The following is a 14,167-nucleotide window of genomic DNA, read 5'->3' on the forward strand; positions in this document are numbered from 1 at the left end:
GTCTTCTGCCATCCCTAGACTCCATGATTTATCTTACGTCCTAGAGGATGCTGGGGTCCACATTAGTACCATGGGGTATAGACGGGTCTACTAGGAGCAACTGGCACTTTAAGAGTTTGAGAGTGTGGGCTGGCTCCTCCCTCTATGGCCCTAATATCAGACTCAGGGGCAGATGTATTAACCTGGAGAAGGCATAAGGAAGTGATAAACCAGTGATATGTGCAAGGTGATAAAGGCACCAGCCAATCAGCTCCAATATGTAAATTAACAGTTAGGATCTGATTGGCTGTTGCGTTATCACCTTGCACATATCACTGGTTTATCACTTCCTTATGCCTTCTCCAGGTTAATACATCGGCCCCTCAGTTTAGAAAATGTGCCCGGAGGAGCCGGTCACAGCTAGGTGAGCTCCTAGAGCTTCTTTATTTTTATTTTTTTCTAAGAGTAATTTATGCACAGGGAGGCTGCTGGCAACAGTCTCCCTGCTTCGTGGGACTTAGGGGGGGGGGGGAGTAGTGTCCAAACCTGAGAGGTTAATGGCCTCTATCTCCACTGACATGACACTGAGCTCCTGAGGGTGATGATCGTTAGCCGCCCGAGGCGACCGCTCACTCCCGCAGCATGCCACCACCCCTTAACAGAGCCAGACGATTCCGGTGGTGAGTGTGTCACCGGCGACCTGACAGACGGGGAGCCGGTGTGAATGGCGGCAACAGGGTGGGAGTGCAGTACTGATACTGTGCTCCGGAAGGCTCAGTGCTACAGCAGGTGCGGCGCTATGAGGGGCGCCCCGGTCCAGCGTAAATACCCTTACACTGGTCACTCAGGCTATCAGGGACTCCAGTAAACGCTGCTAGCATAATACCTCAGGCCAGTATAAATTTCAAATAGTGCGGGAAGATGTGCCATGTTTGGAGGCGGAGCTTCTCCTCAGAGCGGACCCAGCAGCTCACCAGCGCCATTTTCTCCCTGCAGATCCACTTCCAGCGACGCTGACAGGGAGTGCTGTCCCTCCACACGACTCCAGCTATCCTGTTAGGTACCAGGGGGTTGTAGAAGGGGGGTTAGGGGGAGGCTGTAATTTTCGCTGTGTAGTCTATTAAGGGTACACAGTCAGCACCAGGCAGTTCTTATATAACTGTCTCTGGGGCGCTGTGTGTCCTGGCTCCAAACTCTATCTCTCTCTGAAGGTACTTGGGCGGAAACTGTGTCTGACATTTTACTGTGTGTGTGTGTGTGTGTGTGTGTGTGTGTGTGTGTGTGTGTGTGTGTGTGTGTGTGTGTGTATCCAAATCTCACATAACCATGTCCAGGGACTCTGTGCCTTATGCTGCAGAGGAAGTATCTTCTCCAGAGGAATCCATTCCATGTACCCAGGAATGTAATATCATGTCTCAGACTTCTGAATCTGAGCCACAATGGCTGGCTTCCATTAAGGGAATGTTATCTAAGATTTCTACTAGGGTTGCCCATACTGAGACTGAAACTCAGATTTTAAGGAAGTCTATGGAAGTTTGGTTGGGTTCTGCTCCCATTACTTCTAAATCCCCTAGCATATACCCAAAGAAACGTGCACTTGCCCAGATTATGCAAGCCGACACGGATACCGAATCTGACACGGCAGACGGTGATGGGGATATGCTAAAGGGGGGCGGCACTCCCGTGTCAGATATGTCTGAACTACAGATCTTTGAGGCTGCCCAAACTATTTATCTGAATCTGAAGAAATCAGGGGGGTCATTCCGAGTCGTTCGCTCGGTAATTTTCTTCGCATCGCAGCGTTTTTCTGCTTAGTACGCATGCGCAATGTTCGCACTGCGACTGCGCCAAGTAATTTTGCTATGAAGATAGTTTTTTTACTCACGGCTTTTTCTTCGCTCCGGCGATCGTAATGTGATTGACAGGAAATGGGTGTTACTGGGCGGAAACACGGCGTTTTATGGGCGTGTGGATAAAAACGCTACCGTTTCCGGAAAAAACGCGGGAGTGGCTGGATAAACGGGGGAGTGTCTGGGCGAACGCTGGGTGTGTTTGTGACGTCAAACCAGGAACGACAAGCACTGAACTGATCGCAGATGCCGAGTAAGTCTGAAGCTACTCTGAAACTGCTAAGTAGTTTGTAATCGCAATATTGCGAAAACATCGTTCGCAATTTTAAGAAGCTAAGATTCACTCCCAGTAGGCGGAGGCTTAGCGTGTGTAACTCTGCTAAAATCGCCTTGCGAGCGAACAACTCGGAATGAGGGCCCAGGTACACATCGGAGTGGGTTTTTTACTTCAGATGTATCTGATCAGATTCATCTGAAGCGTCACTTGACTGGCATCTCTCTGGCCACTCCCGCCCACCACAGAATGAGCCAGCAGCAGCATCAGATCAATCGCACGTAGCATGTGTGCATCAGATATATCTGATGCGATCTGTCAGCACATGATAGATCGCAGCAGATATATCTGAAGTGAATGTAGTGAAAATTAAAGTCAGGGTCCGATCCGATTCCCGGGAAGCTCCCGGGAGAGTTCAAGAGAAATCTGATGTGATCTGCAGTTCAGACAAGTCTGAGTAGTGGATGGCCACCTTTAGACAGTCACTATCAGTTCCAGGCACTGCCATTCGGTCTCTCCACGGCACCGAGGGTGTTCACCAAGGTGATGGCAGAGATGATGGTTCTCCTCCGCAGACAGGGATTGAACATAATTCCATATCTGGACGATCTGCTGGTAAAGGCAGCGTCCAAGGGAGAAGTTGTTGCAGTCCATTGCTCTCATGACTCATCTGCTCAGGGAACATGGGTGGATCCTGAACCTTCCAAAGTCACATTTGGAGCCGACAAAGAGATAGTCTTTCCTGGGGATGATCCTCGAGGGTGTTTCTACTGGTGGAGAAAGCGTTGGCGATACAATCAATGGTCTGGGATGTTTTGACGCCTACCTGGGTATCGGTTCATCAGTGCATTCACCTTCTGGGGAAGATGGTTGCCTCCTACGAGGCTCTACAGTACGGAAGATTTCATGCTCGGTCCTTCCTAGACAAGTGGTCGGGATCTCACCTACACATGCACCAGAGGATACGTTTGTCGCCGAAAGCAAGGATTTCACTCCTCTGGTGGCTGCAAATGCCTCACCTTCTGGAGGGCTGCGGGTTCGGGGTCCAGAACTGGATCCTTCTAACCACGGATGCAAGTCTCAGGGGTTGGGGTGCAGTCACTCAAGGGGAAACCTTCCAAGGAAGGTGGTCAAGTCTGGAATCCATTCTCCCAATAAACATTCTGGAACTGGGAGCCGTATACAACGGTCTTCTCCAAGCGGCACATTTTCTGCAAAATCAGGCCATTCAAGTACAGTCGGACAATGTGACAACGGTGGCCTACATAAACCGACAGGGAGGAACAAAGAGCAGAGCTGCTATGTCAGAGGTAACAAGAATCCTGCTCTGGGCAGAAAAGCACGCAGTGGCGCTGTCAGCAATCTTCCTTCCAGGAGTGGATAACTGGGAAGCAGACTTCCTCAGCAGGCACGATCTCCGTCCAGGAGAATGGGGCCTCCATCCGGAGGTGTTCACAGAGGTGACCAGTCTTTGGGGCGTGCCTCAAATAGACATGATGGCCTCACGTCTCAACAAGAAACTTTGGAGGTACTGTTCCTGGTCGAGAGACCCACAAGCAGTGGCGGTGGATGCCCTGGTAACATCGTGGGGGTTCAAGTCAGTGTATGTGTTCCCTCCACTTCCTCTCATTCCAAGAATTCTAAAACTCATAAAGAGAACAAGGGTTCAGGCAATTCTCATTGCTCCAGACTGGCCACTGAGAGCTTGGTACGCGGATCTTCTGGACTTACTGCTGGAAGATCCAAGGCCTCTTCCTCTTCGTGAGGATCTTCTGCAACAGGGGCCGTTCGCTTATCAAGACTTACCGCGGCTACGTTTGATGGCATGGAGGTTGAACACCAGATCTTAGCCCAGAAGGGTATTCCGAGCAAGGTTATTCCTACCCTGATACAGGCTAGGAAAGGAGTAACGTCTAAACATTATCATCGCATTTGAAAAAAATGTGTCTTAGTGTGAATCCAAGAAGTTTCAACTTGGACGGTTTCTCCTCTTCCTGCAAGCAGGTGTGGATATGGGCCTGCGTTTGGGATCCATAAAGGTCCAGATTTCGGCTTTATCCATTTTCTTCCAGAAACAATTGGCTGCCCTCCCTGAGGTTCAGACTTTTTTGAAAGGGGTTCTGCTCATCCAGCCTCCCTTTGTGGCGCCGACGGCACCCTGGGATCTTAACATGGTGTTGCATTTCCTGCAATCAGATTGGTTTGAGCCTTTACAGGAGGCTGAGGTCAAGTTTCTCACATGGAAGTCTGTCACATTGTTGGCCTTAGCTTCTGCTCGATGTGTGTTGGAATTAGGGGCCTTGTCCTGTAAAAGCCCCTATTTAATCTTCCATGAAGATAGAGCTGAGCTCTGGACATGTCAGCAGTTCCTTCCAAAGGTTGTGTCGCCTTTTCATATCAACCAACCTATTGTGGTGCCAGTAGCTACTGACACCTCAATTACATCAAAGTCCTTGGATGTTGTGAGGGCTTTGAGGATCTATGTGAAGAGGACTGCTCGACACAGGAAATCGGACTCTCTGTTTGTCCTTTATGATCCCAAGAAACTTGGGTGTCCTGCTTCTAAGCAGACAATTTCTCTCTGGATCAGGTTCACTATTCAGCATGCATATTCTACGGCAAGATTGCCGTGTCCAAAATCTGTTACAGCCCACTCTACTCGTAAGGTGGGTTCTTCCTGGGCCGCTGCCCGGGGGGTCTCGGCTTTACAACTTTGCCAAGTGGCTACATGGTCAGGGTCGAACACGTTTGCTAAGTTCTACAAGTTCGATACTTTGGCCTCTGAGGACCTGAAGTTTGGTCAGTCAGTTCTGCAGGAGCCTCCACGCTCTCCCTCCCGTTCTGGGAGCTTTGGTACATCCCCATGGTACTAATGTGGACCCCAGCATCCTCTAGGATGTAAGAGAAAATAGGATTTTAATTACCTACTGGTAAATCCTTTTCTCGTAGTCCGTAGAGGATGCTGGGCACCTGCCCAGCGCTTCGTTATCCTGCAGTGGTTAGTTACTTGGTTCAGTACTGCTTTGTTCTTAGGTAAGTACTGCGTTGTTACTTGGTTCAGTAATGTTATTCAGCTATTGCTGCGTTTTCAAGCTAGTTAGCTTGGTTTGCCTTGTTTGTGTGAGCTGGTGTGAATCTCGCCACTATCTGTGTACAATCCTTCTCTCGAAGTTGTCCGTCTTCTCAGGCACAGTTTCTAGACTGGGTCTGGTAGGAGAGGCATAGAGGGAGGAGCCGGCCCACACTATTAAACTCTTAAAGTGCCACTGGCTCCTAGTGGACCCGTCTCTACCCCATGGTACTAATGTGGACCCCCTCATCCTCTACAGACTACGAGAAAAGGATTTACCGGTAGGTAATTAAAATCCTGTTTTTTGGGTAGTGCCTTGCTTGCTCTGCCCCTTCCTTCCCCTGAGCCAATGACCGGGAAGAAAATCCCCTCCCTGTGCTGCACTTGATTGCATGCAAGCCGCACAAGGAGCTGCAGAGGAGGACATGACTGGGGACGGCCCCTTCAGCCGGGCGGCAAAGGGCTTCCCCAACCACCAACTGATCTGTCCCCTCTCCCTGCTAGCCATGACCAGCAGCTGCAATGCAGAGCCCAACTCCAGCAGCCACTACCCCAGCAGGAGTGTCTTCTAGGTACGGCCGATATATCTCTCACACACACACACACACACACACACACACACACACACACACACTTATTTATATAAACATTTTTCATATATATATATATATATATATATATAAATATATATGTGCAAGAAATAGTGAATACAAGCGCCCAAGAGTGTGAAAAATATGATAAAACAGATAAAAGAATAAAAAGAATAAAAGGGATGATAAAATCGTCCCGAATCACTTATCTGGTTTAAGAAAGCTTTGATCAAACAGACATCATTTGGAGCTTAGTACATGTAAATAAGAGAGAGAAAACAGCAAACATAGTGTGTACCATTCACAATATCGTGATATGTCACTGCCTAATTTCACCGGGCATCTTTAGGGAACAAGCTTATTCCCAATTAAACTCAGTTATCAGCCTCGACAGTGAAAGGTTTAAAATACATATAATTTAATATAAACAATGACATAAAAATGGCTGGAAAACACACGTACAAGATTTAAAAATATATAGGGGTATAGGCAATTCTGGCCGAATTGCGTCTTTTATTCGTCCGTTTTAGGATTCTACTGTACTCGACAGCCGAAACCCTCCGCCCGGGACCATTAATTCGACATATGCAATACAAAACGCATTCGACACTCCCCTTGTCGAATAACGGACCAATCGTCGAGTAGTGGGCGTCCTGGATTCGACTTCCCGCCGTTTTGATCCCTTTATAGGGCTTGTTTGCTGCGTGCTCAGCAGCCATGTTGTGAACCTGCAGAGTGGAGTGGAGGAGCTGCAGAGCTAGCAAATTGGTGTTGTTTGCTGTGGTATCGTTTGGACACCCAGCAGGCTTTAATCCACGACGGACAGGAGGATACCTGTTACCCCGGAGGAGAGTCGTTTTTGGAGCGATTTCTACAATTGTAGGTAAGTACACATGTGGTCTGGCGTTGCATGTATGTGTTTGTGTAGCGGGGGGGTGGGGTGCCATGAGGTGTACATGTGGCGTTGCTTTGGGGTGTTTGGGGTATGTATATGTGTGCAGGTATGTGTATATAGCTTCTGCTTGTATTGCTGCATGTTTTTTTGGGAGTTGTTTGTTTGGGGGTAGTTTTTCACAGTTTTTTTTTCCCCAAGTGTTTTTTGGGTCATGCATGTCAGCATGTGCAGGAATGCTTTTTGGCTTGTTTGGGGTGATTTTAGAGTGTGTCGGTATCCAACATGTGGTCGACATGTGATGTCGTTTGTTCCAAAAACATGTTTTTTTGTTCATATGTTAGCACTGGTGCATGCCTGCACATGCTGGAGGTACTTTTTGGCTTGTTTGGGCTGACTTTGACCGTGTCGGTTTCTGCCATGTGGCCGACATGTGGTGTAGTTTGTTTCCAAAACATGTTTTTGCTCCTAGTTTAGCACTGGTTGACCTCCAGCATGTGCAGGGATGCTTTTTGGCTTGTTTGGGGTGATTTTAGAGTGTGTCGGTATCCAACATGTGGTCGACATGTGAAGTCGTTTGTTCCCAAAACATGTTTTTTGCTCCTTTTGTAGCACTGGTTGACCACCAGGATGTGCAGGGATGCTTGTACGGGGTTTTGGCTTGTTTGGCTGTGGTTTTTTTCTAATTTTCAATTTTTGTTGTTGTTTGGTCCTGGTTGAGCACTGGGGTCCCAGCAGCATGACGTGTGGTTGCATGTAATTTTGTAATGTGTGTTAAATTTGTAAAAATATATTTTTTTCTTTTTACAACAGAGATGTCCAGGGACAAGCGGCCCCGATCCCCCCCTTCCCCCAACCCCTCAGAAGAACTTTCCCTGCACAGCAATGAGGAGTGGGAGCCGACCCAGGAGGAGGATATGACCGAACAGGCATCCAGTGACCAGCCGCGGTCGTCAAGGGACCAAAGGGAGAAGCAAAAGAAAAAGAAAAAGCCTAGAAAGGTAAATACTGACAACACCTGCAGACACAATAGCATCCAACTTGACACATCCTAGTTTGCGCACTGCCATGCACACCTACAGTTATCTTTGCGCACTGCCAGGGATACTGACACTCACAGGTACATACCGATCTTATTAAATGCATGTTTTTTTTTTTTTAATCCCTAAAGGCAAGAAGCCAGCCAGAGGATCAGTCAGAGGAGGAAGCCTCTGGTGAAGACGCAGGACAGAAGAAGCCGCGTGGACCCAGATACACTGAGGCGGAAAACTGTGCCCTAGTGGATGGCGTCGACAGGTCCTACGACGTTCTGTATGGACCAAGGGCACAGACAACAGCAGCTAAGACCAAGCGAAACATCTGGGATGCCATCGCGAGACAAGTCACTGCAGTATCTGGAAACCGCCGGAGCACCGAAGCGGTACAGTGATTGCCACAGACAGACCAAGAAGAAGATGGGGATTCAGCGCCGACATGAGACAGCTACGGGAGGGGGTCCGGCTCTCAATCTGAAGTGGCTACCCTGGGAGGAAATTATTAAAAGGCGCATGAACCCTGCCATGGTCCAAGGAGTTCGCGGAGGTGTGGACTCTAGCCGTCCTGCTGGCTTTCCCGAGGAGGAAGAACCACCCAGAAGACGGAAGACGGCGGGAGACAAGCAGTCCAAAAGGAGGCCTGATGGTAAGAATACATTCAGATGAGCTGCACTAATCTTTTTTTTTATTATTTGCTAATGTGTTTGTTCTTTTTCCCCAGACACGCCTGCCCAGAGGACATCACCTGCGCGCAGGACATTGCCAGCGCGCGGACCATCACCTGCGCAGCAGGCATCGGCAGCAGCGTGCGGACCATCATCTGCGCAGCAAGCATCAGCAGCGCGCAGATCATCACCTGCGCGCCACACATCGTCAGCGCGCAGACCATCACCTGCGCGGCAGACATCAGCACACAGAACGTCACCTGTGCGCCAGACACCGTCGGCGACCACACCACCAGCTGGGCGCCAAAGTACATCTCCTGCCATCACCAGCTCGTTATCTCTCCAAGAGCTCTGGGACTGTGACCGAAGAGCCTCAACAAGACACTACCCTTGTGGACCCATCACCCGAACTGTTTGAGTCTACAGCGTTAACGGACAAGACTTTTCTTGGGTTTGAAGACAGCCGTGCAGAAGTATCCAGCCAGACCCTTGAAAAGTCTCCAGAATTGAGGACAAGTGAAGCTCCTGGAGCAGCGGCACCACCGGATGGAGAAGGTTTGTATTTTTTTTTTGGGGGGGGGGGGGGGGGGAGCGCCATTTTTGTATAGTTTATTAACTTTATTTTTTATTTTTTTTGCAAACAGAGGTGCCACGGACCAGCAGCGGACTTGCGTTGGGGATTGGTTCCTTCTTCAGGCCGGATCTCCTACAGGATTCGTCGGACGATGAGGTGGAAGTGCAGCAGCCCGCTGTTTCTACATCCCTGTGTGAGTAAATATCGAATTGTGAGCCTTCAAGCAAATGTATGAATGTGTATACTAATTTCTAATTTTCTTTTCAGCTGCACAAATGCAATTGATGGCAGACGTACAGGAAGGGCAGGATCCCTCAAATGTTCAGAGGGTACACACCCTGGCAGCAGAGATGACTGCCCGCCAGGATACCTACACGAATGTCGTTGAAACCAGACTGGACGCCATTGAGAAGATAATGGAGAAGATGGCAAACGGTCTGGTTGAAATGCAAAAGGCTCATGCTGACAGCACGGCAGAAACGCAAAAGACCAGACGAGAAGATCACAGGGAGACTATGGACATCCTTCACGTTCTGGCCACATCCATCAACCGGCTGGTGGATAACACATCATGCCTGGCACACAGCGTTGACAACATGTCGGAGAGCCAACGACATTCGGCATCCAGCCAACAGATCATCGCAACCACACTGCAGATGATGTACGATAAGCTCCCAGAGCCAGCTCATCAACACGCTGGTGAACCACCACTTCCGCCATCACAAGCCACACGGATGCCTCCTTCCCTTCCTCCACCACCATCCTGGTATAGACGGTCACAGCTGTACCAAGGATATACAGGGATGTACCCCACCCACCAGATGCCTCCACCACCAACACCGGCCGCATCATCTACACCCGCACGGCCACCGAGGCCAAGTCAACACACTCCCCAGCCGCCAGAGGCGCGCTATGCGCTCCGTGTCCCTCCAACACAAAGGAGCGGGGGGGGAGGGGGGTGAGCAGGCACTGTGGGGGGATATCTGGCACTGGGGGCATATACCTGGCACTGTGGGGGAAGATCTGGCACTGGGGGCATATACCTGGCACTGAGGGGGAAGATCTGTCACTGGGGGCATATACCTGGCACTGTGGGGGAAGATCTGGCACTGGGGGCATATACCTGGCACTGTGGGGGAAGATCTGGCACTGGGGGCATATACCTGGCACTGTGGGGGAAGATCTGGCACTGGGGGCATATACCTGGCACTGTGGGGGAATATCTGGCACTGGGGGCATATGTGGCACTGGGAGCATGGCCCTAGCAACAAGCACTACCCCCTAGCAACGAGCATGACACCCAGTGCATGAAACCCCTGGCAACAAGCATGACACCCAGTGCATGAAACCCCTGGCAACGAGCATGACACCCAGTGCATGAAACCCCTGGCAACGAGCATGACACCCTGAGCATGAAAACCCCTGGCACCGTGCATGGAACCAAGAGTATGAAACCGCTGGCAACGAGCATGACACCCAGTGCATGAAACCCCTGGCAACGAGCATGACACCCTGAGCATGAAAACCCCTGGCACCGTGCATGGAACCAAGAGCATGAAACCCCTGGCAACGAGCAGGTAATTTAAAAGTAATTAGAAGCCTTACTGTAGAACTTAATGTGTAATGGGCATTACGGTGTGTGGCATAATGTATCACGGACATTGCGGTGTGTGTCATAATGTGTCAGGCATTACGGTGTGTTGTATACTATATCACGGGCATTGTGGTATGTGGTATAATGTCTCAGAATCATTGTGGTGTGTGTCATACTGTGTCACAGACATTGTATGTGCTATAATGTATCAGGGGCATTGCAGTGTGTAGCATAATGTATAACGGGCATTGCGATTCCTGTCATAATGTGTCACAGGCATTACGGTGTGTGGCATAATGTGTCGGGGGCATTACAGTGTGTGCATATTGTGTCATGTGCATTATTGTGTGTGGCATAATGGCTAAGGCCATTGTAGTATGTGGAATAATGTATACTGGGCATTACTATAAGGAGGAAAAATGACAAATAATGTAAGGGGCATGAATCAGGATTATTTTTCTTTCCTGTGGTGGCTAACGTCTGGGCGTGCAGGTTGCAAAACTGGGGTATAAGGTAGTCTTTTCCTGCAATGCCACGCCCCTTTACACGAAGCCACGCCCATTTCAACGAAGCCACACACCCCTTTTTGGTGGCGCGCGCATATTTGTCCCTTTACTAGTGCCAATTATGGGGGGTATGGGGGCGCCGAAGGATTTTTTGGCTTGGGGGAGAAAAATTTCTAGTTACGCCACTGCAAGGAGCTTTATGTCTAGGCATACATGCGCGGGCATGTATGCGGGCGCGTGTGGTAACGGATGAAAGCTCCTTGTGGCTACATGTATGATGGGCCAAAGAGCTATTCTGATACCACTTTTTTTTTTTTTACAAAAAAACTCCTTTTTGTATTGGTGTACAATAGGCTTTCACTGTTGTGTGAATTTACTATTCACTAGTGTTTATTTTTGGCTTATTCATAGGATTGGGTGGAAAATTGAAGTGGACGGCGTAGTTCGTATTGTGCGTACCAAGGTGAGTAAAGCCATGTTTCAATGTATATATTCAAGAAACTTTGGACCGCCTGCCCTTGTGGAACCACACAGCCCAGCAATGGGTCATGCTGGGCTGTGTGGTTCCACAAGTGCAGGCGTGTCAAAGTGCTGACCACTGACACCACTATTCCACTTTGGACCGCCTGCCCTTGTGGAACCACACAGCCCAGCAATGGGTCATGCTGGGTTGTGTGGTTCCACAAGTGCAGGCGTGTCAAAGTGCTGACCACTGACACCACTATTCCACTTTGGACCGACTGCCCTTGTGGAACCACACAGCCCAGCAATGGGTCATGCTGGGCTGTGTGGTTCCACAAGTGCAGGCGTGTCAAAGTGCTGACCACTGACACCACTATTCCACTTTGGACCGCCTGCCCTTGTGGAACCACACAGCCCAGCAATGGGTCATGCTGGGCTGTGTGGTTCCACAAGTGCAGGCGTGTCAAAGTGCTGACCACTGACACCACTATTCCACTTTGGACCGCCTGCCCTTGTGGAACCACACAGCCCAGCAATGGGTCATGCTGGGCTGTGTGGTTCCACAAGTGCAGGCGTGTCAAAGTGCTGACCACTGACACCACTATTCCACTTTGGACCGCCTGCCCTTGTGGAACCACACAGCCCAGCAATGGGTCATGCTGGGCTGTGTGGTTCCACAAGTGCAGGCGTGTCAAAGTGCTGACCACTGACACCACTATTCCACTTTGGACTGCCTGCCCTTGTGGAACCACACAGCCCAGCAATGGGTCATGCTGGGCTGTGTGGTTCCACAAGTGCAGGCGTGTCAAAGTGCTGACCACTGACACCACTATTTCACTTTGGACCGCCTGCCCTTGTGGAACCACACAGCCCAGCAATGGGTCATGCTGGGCTGTGTGGTTCCACAAGTGCAGGTGTGTCAAAGTGCTGACCACTGACACCACTATTCCACTTTGGACCGCCTGCCCTTGTGGAACCACACAGCACAGCAATGGGTCATGCTGGATTGTGTGGTTCCACAAATGTTCTTGGGAAAGGAATGAACATGACATCATTAGTGTCTTTACTTAATATAGATTTTTTTTCCCACAGATATCTACACAAGAAAAGAATGTAAAGAAGAACAAACACTACTTTTTTTGTTTTATTACATTTTATTTTTTATTCCAAAATAAAATACAATTATATTTCTTCAATAAATTTTTAAAATTAGAAGTTTTGTGTGGTTTTTCTTTAAATTATTAGTAAATAAAAATAAGATTTTACTCACCGGTAAATCTATTTCTCGTAGTCCGTAGTGGATGCTGGGACTCCGTAAGGACCATGGGGATTAGCGGCTCCACAGGAGACTGGGAACAACTAAAGAAAGCTTTAGGACTACCTGGTGTGCACTGGCTCCTCCCACTATGACCCTCCTCCAGACCTCAGTTAGGATACTGTGCCCGGAATAGCTGACACAATAAGGAAGGATTTTGAATCCCGGGTAAGACTCATACCAGCCACACCAATCACACCGTATAACTCGTGATACTATACCCAGTTAACAGTATGAAATATAACTGAGCCTCTCAACAGATGGCTCAACAATAACCCTTTAGTTGGGCAATAACTATAAACAAGTATTGCAGACAATCCGCACTTGGGATGGGCGCCCAGCATCCACTACGGACTACGAGAAATAGATTTACCGGTGAGTAAAATCTTATTTTCTCTGACGTCCTAAGTGGATGCTGGGACTTCGTAAGGACCATGGGGATTATACCAAAGCTCCCAAATGGGCGGGAGAGTGCGGATGACTCTGCAGCACCGAATGAGCAAACTCTAGGTCCTCCTCAGCCAGGGTATCAAACTTGTAGACTCTTACAAAAATGTTTTAACCCGACCAAGTAACAGCTCGGCAAAGTTGTAAAGCTGAGACCCCTCGGGCAGCCGCCCAAGAAGAGCCCACTTTTCTCGTGGAATGGGCTTTTACAGATTTAGGGTGCGGCAGTCCAGCCGCCGAATGTGCAAGTTGAATCGTGCTACAGATCCAGCGAGCAATCGTCTGGTTAGAAGCAGGAGCACCCAGCTTGTTGGGTGCATACAGGAGAAATAGCGAGTCAGTTTTCCTGACTCCAGCTGTCCTGGAAACATATACTTTTCAGGGCCCTAACTACATCCAGTAACTTGGAATCCTCCAAGTACCAAGTAGCCGCAGGCACCACAATAGGTTGGTTCACATTAAAAAATGATACCACCTTAGGAAGGAATTGGGAACGAGTCCTCAATTCCGCCTTATCCATATAAAATACAGATAAGGGCTTTTGTATGACAAAACCGCCAATTCTGATACACGCCTGGCCGACGCCAAGGCCCACAGAATGACCACTTTCCACGTGAGGTATTATAGCTCCACGGATTTAAGTGGCTCAACCCAATGCGACTTCAGGAAATCCAACACCACGTTGAAATCCCACGGTGCCACTGGAGACACAAACGGGGGCTGACTATGCAGCACTCCCCTAACAAAAGTCTGAACTTCAGGCAGTGAAGCCAGTTCAATTTTGGAAGAAAATCGATAGAGTCGAAATCTGGACCTTAATGGAACCCAATTTTAGGCCCATAGTCACCTCTGACTGTAGGAAGTGCAGAAATCGACCTAGCTGAAATTTCTCCTTTGGGGCCTTCCTGGCCTCAC

This window comes from Pseudophryne corroboree, chromosome 2 (assembly GCF_028390025.1).
Source record: "Pseudophryne corroboree isolate aPseCor3 chromosome 2, aPseCor3.hap2, whole genome shotgun sequence".
In the NCBI taxonomy this organism is placed as follows: domain Eukaryota; kingdom Metazoa; phylum Chordata; class Amphibia; order Anura; family Myobatrachidae; genus Pseudophryne; species Pseudophryne corroboree.